We start from the raw sequence: 10,777 nt of genomic DNA on the forward strand, positions 1-10,777 counted from the left end.
AAAATCCTCTTTATTTTTTAGTCCCATACCTACTCCTACCAGATCTACTATTAAAAGTAGCAACATTTTTTTTGCCCTAATATTTGTTCTTTCATTTTAATTTAAAATTTTCTGATTGTATCACAATTGAAAATTGTCATTGATATAATTAAAGATGAAGAATTCACTGCATCTACATTACCTCCCAATATCTCTCCCCCACCATGCAATTTTAATTACTTATTAATTTTAATTATGGTAGCATTACTTTTATTATTATAGATAAAATGTTTAAATCCCTATCTCTTGCTACATTGATTTTAAGCAGCAGATGTTGTGCCTGTAATGATTTCTGAGGAAACATATATAATTCATCATCTTTTCATCTTTGATATTTTTTCAGTTATATATTTGAGGTCATTAGAAACACCTAAATGTCCACGGAGAGATGAATAGATAAGGAAAATGTGATACAGATATAGCTATATTTCAGCCTTAAAATAAGAAGGAAATCCTGCCATTTGCAACAACACGGGTGAACCTGGAGGGCATTATACTAAGGAAAATAAGCGAGACACAGAAAGACAAATACTGCATTATCTTACTTATATGTGGACTCTAAAATATTCGAACTCCTAAAACAGATAATACAATGGTGGCTGCCAGGGGTAGGGCAGAGAGAGAGAAAATGAGGAGACGTTGGAAAAGGATATAAAGTTTCACTTATGCAAGATGAATGAGTTTTGTAGATTTAATGTACTGCAAAGTGACTATGGTAAACAATACTGTATTGCATACTTGAAATTTGCTAAGAGGGTAGATCTTAAGTCTTCTCACTACATACACACACACATTAAAAAAAGGAAGGAAAAAAGAAAATGGTAACTATGTGAGGTGATAGATATGTTAATAAGCTTGACCATAGTGATCATTTGACGATGTACACATACATCAAAACATCAAATTGTACACCTTACATATATGCAATTCCTATTTGTCAATTATACCTCAATAAAGCAGAAAACATAAAATTTTAAATAGAAATTTTAAAAATGGATTTGATGTTTCCCCTGTTAAGTTGGAGTGCTACATCTTAATAAGTGTGGCAGAATGGGTTCATATATTGCCAGGCAGATCAAGGGCTCTTGTGTCCCCAGAGGGAGGAGTCGTTTGCATCAGAAGCAAGGACTTTTTGATATTTACTTACTGGTAAGAGCTCTTTTATTCATTTTTGTTCCCCTCTTATGTGGGTTTTTCTGGTTTACTGGAAGCTATTTTCTGCTTCATCCTTATGTCCCCATACCCCTATGTGAGCCATCCTTAGGAAAATCAAAGCAAACCAAACCAAATCAAAATCAAAGGTTTTAAGGGTATAATAAAAACACATTTTCTTTGTATGTACAGAATAGGTTGAAAAAATTCTGCCTTGCTTTGAAATCTTTAATAAGTTGCCCAAGTGACTTCCTCTGTTTTTTTGTATTTACAGGGGATTTGGGGGCAGAACAGTTTTCACCTTTAGTGTTTAGGCCTGTAAATTTGATCTGTCTCTTTTACCCCATTAATTAATTTTTAGTGTTTTCAATGCTCTGGAATTTTTGGAATCTCTGGATTTATCCACTGTTGGCACACTATCTTGTTATTATGATTTCTTTTTGATATACTTATGTATTTCAAACTACTTTTGGAATATCCTCTCTGAGGTGTCAAGGGGAGAAATATCAGAAAGAGTGGGTTAAATTATGTTGCAGTAACAATCCCTACATTTCAGAGGCATTAAACAATAAAAGTTGATTTCTCACTCACACTGCAAACTATGGTTGGGCTAGTGTTACTTTGGGTCAAGTTATCCTCCCTCAGGGGCACTGTCTACTGAACTGCCACCCTCTACAATGTTCCTGTGGAACTTTGCTGAAAATGACTCTTTTGAATTGAAAATACTACACAATGTTTGGGGAAAATGGCCTTTATGATACAGTTACATAAAATATTTTATAATTATAGTTCTTGCTCTTTGGCTCATCTATATACAATGTTTCTTCCTGTTTTCTCTCTTGATGTATACCCAAACGAATTCCTGAGATCAAATTATTTAAACATATGATCTAGATTATTTAAAATATACAAACATAAATATATCACATGCATGCTACTTTGGTTCTGTACATACAGGTGTTTGCAAAGCACTCAATCAGGTAAATCAAAGTATAGACCACAGAGTTTTATTGCCTCACTAGGCTGGTTATATTATTATTATTGTGTGCATATATATATATATATATATATATATATAATTATACATAATTTTATTATAAAATGTGTATAAGTGTCATTTTGTGTATGTGTGCATATATACGCATATATGTATATATGTGTATATATATGTTTTTAAGACTGAAAATTAAACCAGGTGGAAGAGGTTTATGAAATGTTGCTTGGAATCACCAAGGTTTCCGTGACTTTGTCAGTAGCTGCTTTAATCACACAGAGTGTAAATTTAGTTACAAAGCAATCCCAAGACTGGTGCTCTTACATCTCTTTGCTGAGAGGACAATACAGATATACTCCTACTCAAAGCAATCTCTTTTTGTTTATTGCATTTATCTTACAGAATATTTTAAATTAAAGAAGTCAAACATGTCAGAATGGCCATCATCAAAAAATCTAGAAACAATAAATTCTGGAGAGGGTGTGGAGAAAAGGGAACACTCTTGCACTGCTGGTGGGAATGTGAATTGGTACAGCCACTATGGAGAACAATATGGAGGTTCCTTAAAAAACTACAAATAGAACTACCATATGACCCAGCAATCCCACTACTGGGCATATACCCTGAGAAAACCATAATTCAAAAAGAGTCTGTAACAAAATGTTCATTGCAGCTCTATTTACAATAGCCTGGAGATGGAAACAACCTAAGTGCCCATCATTGGATGAATGGATAAAGAAGATGTGGCACATATATACAATGGAATATTACTCAGCCATAAAAAGAAATGAAATTGAGCTATTTGTAATGAGGTGGATAGACCTAGAGTCTGTCATACAGAGTGAAGTAAGTCAGAAAGAGAAAGACAAATACCATATGCTAACACATATATATGGAATTTAAGAAAAAAAATGTCATGAAGAACATAGGGGTAAGACAGGAATAAAGACAGAGACCTACTAGAGAACGGACTTGAGGATATGGGGAGGGAGAAGGGTGAGCTGTGACAAAGCGAGAGAGAGGCATGGACATATATACACTACCAAACGTAAGGTAGATAGCTAGTGGGAAGCAGCTGCCTAGCACAGGGAGATCAGCTCGGTGCTTTGTGACCGCCTGGAGGGGTGGAATAGGGAGGGTGGGAGGGAGGGACACACAAGAGGGAAGAGATATGGGAACATATGTATATGTATAACTGATTCACTTTGTTATAAAAAGCAGAAACTAACACATAATTGTAAAGCAATTATACCCCAATAAAGATGTTAAAAAGAAAAAAAAGAAGTCAAACATGATCTTAGTAAGAAAAATATACATCCTGTCCCATTTCCCTTAAGAAAAGCAATCATAGCCGTGTCTTACATGTCTTTTCATAACTCTCTCCACTCATTCAAAGGTCTGTCTTGTAGTCATGTACATACTAAACTGAACTCTATGCAGCTTTTTCTGTAATAACAGCACATGGCATGGAAATGTCCATGCCATCTTGGTAAATATAATTTTCACAGAAATGTCCATGCCATCTTGGTAAATATAATTTTCACAGCTACATGATATTCCGTATTGTTTACTGATGTGCACTTAGATTCTTCTAGTTGAGTTTCTTTCTGTTGCTGATAACAGTTTGCCACAAACAGTTGGGTAAAACAAAAGCCATCACATGTTCTTATTTTTCTGTTTGCTTCTTCCTTGCCATATATACATGCCATGCTGTGATAAATTTCCAAAGCAGTGCCCCCTTCAGAAGGAGCACAATTTTTCCAATATTTCATGGCACTTCAGTGTGATACAGCAGTGGAAGATTTACTGAGGTCATTTAGTTAGACTTACACTAATGAACACATCAGTGAGACTGGGGAAACATTCCATTGTGATGGCCTTAGTTAAATGGAACCATGGCTTGTATGATTCCTTTGCCAACAATTGTTCAGTGTGCTACCAAAAATTCAATACTAATTTTCTTCCATGAGGAAAGTCAATGGCAAAGTCAGATTAGGATTGATTAATTGAAATTTAATAGTAGATAACTCCAAGTCCAGTTCAAGATAGCAAAGGATGAAAATCCTCAGCTCACCTTCTCCCATGGACACACTAAAACTACAACCACATATAGAACAACTATCTCTGAGAACAACCTGAAGACCAGCAGAACAGAATTTCTACAACTAAGGAGTTAAGAAAAGGCCATTATGGAGACTATAGGAGGGGCAGAGATGCAGTCTAGTGAAGCCCATACCCCTGGTGTGACAATCCACAAGTGGGAAGGGTATCACAACTGCAGAGGCCTCCCTGAGGCCTGAGCCCCACACTGCCCTCCCCAGCCTAGGAAACCTGCATGGAGAAGACGAGCTCCCATAATGTTTGGATTTGAAAATCAGTGGGGCTTACGTCTAGGAGAACCAGAGGAAACTGATAAATCACTAACAAAGGCCTTACATACAAACTTACCCCAAGTTCTAGTGCAGAGGCAGCAGCTTAAAATGTGCCTGGGTCATGTGAGAAGGAGATTCATTGACTAATTTTCGGACACGGACCGAAGGAGCAGGGAGCAGATGAAACTTTCTCCAGGGACAGAAGTGCTGGTGGGCGCCATTTTTTTTTCTTTTTTACTCTCCTTTCACCTAGCTGGCCCAGCACTGGTGGGCACCATTTCTGTCACTCTGCATTAACCTAGTTAACACCATGTGCCCTACCCTGGTGTTCCCCTGAGGACTGGTGCCAGCACCCCTCCAAAGCAGTTCCCACCCTACCCCATCCAGTGCGTGTCCCCAGCTGCCACCAGAGTCTTTCTAAATCAGCTCCCTCTCTGGGGTCCAGCCTAGCACACCAGCAGTTGTGGCGGTGCCTCACAGCCAGACGTGTTGGGGCCAGCCCAGTGCATCACCATTCTCGCAGCAGTTGCAATCACACTTCTAAGCCAGCCAAGCTGGGGACCAGCCCTGCCCACTAACGCGCCTCCAGAAGTCATGGCTGGGCCTCACAAACAGCCAGGCCAATTAAGATGGAAAAACAGTGTTCTAAAATCTATGGGACACAGCAAAAACAGTTCAGAGAGGGAAGTTTGTAGTGATAAAGACCTATCTCAGGAAACAAGAAAAATCTCAAATAAACAATCTAACCTTACACCTAAGGGAACTAGAAAAAGAAGAAAAACAAAGCCCAGAGCAGAATCAAATGAAATCTAGACTAGAAAAACAATAGAAAATTCAAGGAAACTAAGAGCTGGTTCTTTGAAAAGATAAAGAAAATTGATAAATCTTTAGCCAGGCCCATGAAGATAAGAAAAGAACATGCTCAAATAAATAAAATCGGAAATGGAAGGGAAGTCACCACCAACACCACAGAAATATAAAGCATCATAAGAGGTTATTACAAACAATTATAAGCCAACAAATTGGACAACCTGGAAGAAACAGATGAATTCCTAGAAATATACAATCTTCCAAGACTGAATCAAGAAAAAGTACAAAATATGAACACACCGATCACTAGTAACAAAATTGAATCAGTAATCAAAAAACACCTAACAAACAAAAATCCAGGACCAGATAGCTTCACAGGTGAATTCTACCAAACATTTAAAGAAGAATTAATGTATATAGTTCTCAAACTATTCCAAAAAATTGAAGAGGAAAATATGCTTCTGATCTCCTCATTCCACTAGGTCAACATCACCCTGATACTAAAACCAGGGAGGAAAATCACACACACAGCACTGCCCCCACCACATAAATATAGGAGAATATCACTGATGAGCATGGGTGTAAAAATCCTCAACAAAATGTTAGCAAACCAAATTCAACAATACATTAAAAGGGTCATACACCATGATCAAGTGGGATTTATCCCAAGAGCGCAAGGATGGTTTAATATTTACAAATCACTCAATGTGATACAACATATTAACAATCTGAAGAATAAAAGTCACATAAATAGATGCGGAAAAGTGTTTAACAAAATTCAACACTCCCTTATCTTAAAAAAATCTGAACAAAGTAGATATAAAGAGAACATACCTCAGCATCATAAAGACCATAAAATGTTTAATAATAAGGGGGCCACTTAACATGTGAAAGCATAAAAGATCTAGACTGACCTTCACAGAGTTTTCTCCTTACCAGTGTATGGGAGCAAGAAAATATTTTCCATTTACTAAGGTGGGAAATGAAATTTAGCTGAGAGAAACTTAACGGACCTCAAGAGGACTCTCAATTAAGACAGACGGCAGGCAATTATGACCCTCAAGGACTAAGCCCTGAAAAACAGAGGGAATAAAGATATCTGGTAGATGGCAGCTGGAATCTATGATGGCACAGACATTTCTCTTTCTCACTGTGCCATGTCTCTCTACCTGGTCACTTTGCCTTCTGTCACACCTCATCACTATACCTTCTTGCTATACCTGACTGCAGTGTTTTTATTTTATACTTAAGCACTGTGCCTTCATTCTACACATGGCCATGATGACTTCCTCTAGTCTTGATCTCTGTATGTTCACTCTGTACCTGTTTGCTGGGCACTGTGTATTCACTCTAGTCCTCTTTGCTGGGCCTTTTCCCTATACCTCATGCTGAGCCTCCCCTGTATACTTGAACACAGAACATTCACCCCACACCTGATTGCTATGCCTTCACTCTATACCTGACTCCTAGAAAATGGCAAAAACTACCCAAAAAAGTGAGGTTGAATTTATTGCACATGAGTTTTTAGAATGAAATTTCAGGAGCGTGTGCTCTAATACAATGTTTTCACACTTAAAAAAAATTTTTTTTTTAATATAATGATGGGAATGTATAGCTGCTTCATTTTAGGACAGTGATTCTAGACTTAGAGAGGCTTAGTGACAGAAATACTGCCTCAAGGCTTTTTTTGTTTCATTTTGTTTTGGCATAGCTAGCGGGATCTTAGTTCCCCGACCAGGGACTGAACCCGGGCCCTCGGCAGTAAAAGTGCAGAGTCCTAACCACTGGACCACCAGGGAATTCCCATATTTTTCATTTTATAATATTTCACAGCAATTTCAATTTATGAGCCTTTATTAAAATATAGGGGTAATAGCATAGACTAATTAATATTATCAGTGATAATTAAGTAATGGCAAGTGTCTAATATGAGATTTTTGGTTTGGTCTATTTCTCCAGAAAGGAAAGAAAGAAGAAAGGAAAGAAGAGGAGAGGAGAGAAGAGGAGAGCAGAGGAGCGGAAAGGAGAGGAGAGGGAGAAAAACAACAAAAGTGGCCATAATTAGTATAAATTTATATAAAATGTCAGTAAATTTGTGTAAATATTAAGAATGATTTTAATAAGAAAATTTTATATCTATACATTTATGTGATAAGTATACAGAAAAAAATCACATGGAATAATAGCTCTTAACCTCTATAAAAAGTATATTTTGTCTTTATTCCATATAGAGTCTATTTATTTATTGACTATTACATTTGTAATACTTTGTTAGGTGCATATGACACAGAAATAAAATAATTAAAAAATGTGAAGGACCTACAAATCAGTAAAATATCAGATAAGCTCAAATTAATGTATAATATAAAGTAGTGAGCAATAAAATATAAGCTGGGGGTCCTCAACCCCCAGGCCATGGACAGGTACTGATCTGCTGCCTGTTAGGAACCGGGCCACACAGCAGGAGGTGAGCGGTGGGCGAGAGAATGAAGCTTCATCTGCCACTCTCCATCGCTGCCAACTGCTTCTGCTTGCATTACTGCCTGAACCGTGTCTCACATTACCATGTGAACCATCCCCCCACCCCCCCAAACCCCACCCCCCATCCCAGACCCTGGAAAAATTGTCTTTCACGAAACCAGTCCTGGTGCCAAAAAGATTGGGGACCACTGTAATAAGCCCAGGATGCCCTAAGGTCAGTTGTAGTAAAATTTTTTTGTTGTATTTTTTTTTAAAAAAGACATTATCTCCATGAAGAGAAGTATTAAGTTCCAAGGCTAATTTATACACCAGAATGTTCCTTTAGCCATTATGAAAATTTCACCCATTATATTTTTTTTACATTTACTTGAACATAAGTTGTATCTAGAATTGCAAAAACTGATTGGTTTGCTTTGTATTCACATTTCCTACACTGAGGAGCATATACATGAAAATAATTTCTGAATATATTTTTTAAAACATTACATGAAGATTTGGGAATTCCCTGGCAGTCCAGTTGTTAGGACTCTGCACTTTCACTGCAGAGGGCCTGGGTTCAATCACTGGTCAGGGAACTAAGATCCTGCAAGTCCCATGGTGTGGCCAAAAACAAAAAAAAAAACATAACGTGGAGATCTAATTTTTGTAAATTGGACCCAACTTATGGTGAAATAATTTATCTATTCCAGTGAAGTATTTTCCATTATGAATTGACCAGTTTTATTGGGGAATTCCAAGTCTAGTATACTTTCATAAAAAGTAAATGGAGAAACTAAGGAATCTGAAATAGCATAAAATGCAATCTGGTAGATCGTATCAATCATTGAATAAAAGTGAGAAAATAAATTGGTTTTGTGGTGCTTCTTGAAAAAAACAAATGTAATTATTTATAAGAAAATAAAAAGAATCATTACTCCATAGAGCAATAAAACTTTTTTACCAGATATCCAAACAATGATGTTCAAAAAATTAAGAGGCTGTATTTTTCCAAACTCTTTCCTCCAAACATAAGTGTAGGTGGAAAGGGCTAACGTATTATCATTCAATAAATATTTACAGAACATTGTTTCAAGTGATGTACAGTAATAGAATACAGCAAAAGTAGAGTAGTAGAACTTCTGAGCCTTCTCTTCAAAAACCCTTGAAGCTTCTGCTCTCACTCTCTTGAAATGCTGCCCTAAGAATGAATGTGAAGTATTTCCCCCATTTCATGAGTTGTCTTTTCTTTTTGTTGATGGTTTCCTTTGCTGTGTAGAGGCTTTCTAAAGTTCCACTTGTTTATTTCTGCTTTTGGTGTCAAATTTAAAAAGTCGTTGCCAAGATTGATGTCAAGGAGTTTACCTGCTATGTTTTCCTCTAGGAGTTCTACGGTTGCAAGTGTTACATTCAACAAGTCTTTGATCCATTTTGAGTTGATTTTTGTGTATGGTGTAAGAAAGGGATCCAGATTAATTCTTTTGCATGTAGCTATCCAGTTTTCCCTACCCCATTTATCGAAGAGACTATACTTTCCTTACTATATATTCTTAGTTCTTTTGTCATCAATTCATTAACCATATATACAAGGGTACTTCTGGGCTCTTTATTCTGATCCATTGATCAATGTCTGTTTTTATGCCAGTACTGTACTGTTTTGATCACTACAGCTTTATAATATAGTTTGAAATCAGGAAGTGTGATGCCTCCAGCTTTATTCTTTCTCATGATTGCTGTGGCTCCTTGGGGTCTTTTGAGGATCCATACAAATTTTAGGATTGTTTGTTCTATTTATGTGGAAGACACAATTGTGATTTTCATAGGGATTGTATTAAATCTGTAGATTACCTTAGGTAGTATGGACACCTTAACAATATTCTTCCAATCCATGAACACAGACTATCTTTCCATTTATTTGGTCTCCTTCAATTTCTTTCCTCAGTGTCTTGTAGTTTTCAGTGTACAGATCTTTCACCTCCTCTGTTAAATTTATTCGTAAGTATTTTATTCTTTTTGATGCTATTGTAAACAGGATTGTTTTCTTAATTTCCCTTTCTGATGGTCCATGTATAATGAATGATATTTTGAGCCAGTAAATTGTGGCTTGGTTTGTTACAAAACAAAAACTAACTGATACAGAAGAAAAGTTACGAGAAGGAAGTTAAGAAGAAAAAACTTATGAATCTTAGAAAATTTTGTCTAATGTATGATTCACCACTTGCTCTATATGATTCTTCATATGCACTCTAATCTACCATGTAGAATTGCAGTGTCAGCTTCACTTTACTGAAATTATCTCATTCTGAAGTTATGCCCCAGGGTAATAATTATAAAATGGCTACTAGAATCCTGGAAGATATCCAGGTGAAGCTCCCAAGATGTTTGGGAAGAATTAAATTAGTTCCCCAACAAGCAGCACAATAAAATAAGCACAGCTGGTGTCTCTTCTTGCTGCTTTGCAACAAAGAACACAGCTGCAAATGGAAACAGGTCTGGGGTTTAGAGCTTGGAAGGGAACAAAGAAAACATGAAAAAGATTGGGGATGTTTTAATACATCTCCAAAGACAAAGAACCTTGCAGAATTTAAGGGTCATCGAGTAAAACTTTGTATCTTCTCCTTATGTGCCAAATTAAGTTTTAGTACTCCACTGAAATTAGAGTTCATAAATTATATATTCATAATTTTCATAAAGTATATTCTGTTCTCTCTCCAATTAATTGAAAACCATTATTCCTATAATCTCTTACAATTTAAAAAATGACTTTAAATAATGTTTAATTATTGGTATATTTTATTAACATATAGAAGAGGATAGGTAGAGATTTATATATTTCCTTATAAATATGTTTCCATGAAAAACAAAGAAGATGTGAAATTTATTTTCAAGCAAATTAGACTGTGATCTGGCATGGTTTTCTTTGAAACAATTTCCATATATAAAGCAATTTTTT

The 10,777-nt window shown here is 36.3% G+C and overlaps 1 non-coding gene across 1 annotated transcript; it reads right to left on the reverse strand.

Annotated features, from left to right (window-relative positions):
* Window positions 1-7,093: 7,093 nt before the first annotated feature.
* On the reverse strand, window positions 7,094-7,166 carry TRNAK-UUU (transfer RNA lysine (anticodon UUU)). The gene has a single exon. It is a non-coding gene; the product is annotated as a tRNA-Lys (tRNA).
* Between the last annotated feature and the right edge of the window lie 3,611 nt (window positions 7,167-10,777).

This window comes from Delphinapterus leucas, chromosome 3, assembly GCF_059928025.1.
Source record: "Delphinapterus leucas isolate spDelLeu-1000000601 "Yukka" chromosome 3, BTC_Dleu_Yukka2, whole genome shotgun sequence".
NCBI lineage: Eukaryota > Metazoa > Chordata > Mammalia > Artiodactyla > Monodontidae > Delphinapterus > Delphinapterus leucas.